Here is a 1,633-nt window from a genome sequence, read left to right on the forward strand (position 1 = left end):
CTGCTAATGAAATAATTAATATAGTATATCGGGAGCAGCCAAAGTTTATAATATTATTTGTTTCTGACTGTAATCAAGAAATTCATCAAGGGAATAAAAAGGATGCTCGACCAGCCACTCATACAGTTTTGGCTTGATCATTTCAATAGGACAATCAAATTTACAAAGAGAAAATTTATTGTAACATTTCTAACCTATTATATGATAGCTTTTTAAAGACTTAGTTAAACGTTGAAAAGGTACATCAATGTGTTTCCTGTTTCTCGTATTATACGACTGTATATTTTCTCTTAATTGCTGGTTTGGCAAATTGATCATGGTATGTAGAACAACAGTGTGTGTGTGTGTGTATATATATATATATATATATATATATATATATATATATAAATAAAAACAAAGATAATTTGACTTAGACACACAAACAAACACAAACATACACACAAAATTCAAGCTTTCGCAACAAACTGTTGCCTCATCAGGAAAGAGGGAAGGAGAGGGAAAGACGAAAGGATGTGGGTTTTAAGGGAGAGGGTAAGGAGTCATTCCAATCCCGGGAGTGGAAAGACTTACCTTAGGGGGAATAAAGGACGGGTATACACTCGCACACACACACATATCCATCCACACATATACAGACACAAGCAGACATATTTAAAGACAAAGACTTTGGGCAGAGATGTCAGTCAAGGTAGAAGTGCAGAGGCAAAGATGTTGTTGAATGACAGGTGAGGTATGAGTGGCGGCAACTTGAAATTAGCGGAGATTGAGGCCTGGTGGATAACGGGAAGAGAGGATATATTGAAGAGCAAGTTCCCATCTCCGGAGTTTGGATAGGTTGGTGTTAGTGGGAAGTATCCAGATAACCCGGACGGTGTAACACTGTGCCAAGATGTGCTGGCCGTGCACCAAGGCATGTTTAGCCACAGGGTGATCCTCATTACCAACAAACACTGTCTGCCTGTGTCCATTCATGCGAATGGACAGTTTGTTGCTGGTCATTCCCACATAGAATGCGTCACAGTGTAGGCAGGTCAGTTGGTAGATCACGTGGGTGCTTTCACACGTGGCTCTGCCTTTGATCGTGTACACCTTCCGGGTTACAGGACTGGAGTAGGTGGTGGTGGGAGGGTGCATGGGACAGGTTTTACACCGGGGGCGGTTACAAGGGTAGGAGCCAGAGGGTAGGGAAGGTGGTTTGGGGATTTCATAGGGATGAACTAAGAGGTTACGAAGGTTAGGTGGATGGCGGAAAGACACTCTTGGTGGAGTGGGGAGGATTTCATGAAGGATGGATCTCATTTCTGGGCAGGATTTGAGGAAGTCGTATCCCTGCTGGAGAGCCACATTCAGAATCTGATCCAGTCCCGGAAAGTATCCTGTCACAAGTGGGGCACTTTTGTGGTTCTTCTGTGGGAGGTTCTGGGTTTGAGAGGATGAGGAAGTGGCTCTGGTTATTTGCTTCTGAACCAAGTCGGGAGGGTAGTTGCGGGATGCGAAAGCTGTTTTCAGGTTGTTGGTGTAATGCTTCAGGGATTCCGGACTGGAGCAGATTCGTTTGCCACGAAGACCTAGGCTGTAGGGAAGGGACCGTTTGATGTGGAATGGGTGGCAGCTGCCGTAATGGAGGTAC

This window comes from Schistocerca americana, chromosome 4 (assembly GCF_021461395.2).
Source record: "Schistocerca americana isolate TAMUIC-IGC-003095 chromosome 4, iqSchAmer2.1, whole genome shotgun sequence".
Taxonomy (NCBI): domain Eukaryota; kingdom Metazoa; phylum Arthropoda; class Insecta; order Orthoptera; family Acrididae; genus Schistocerca; species Schistocerca americana.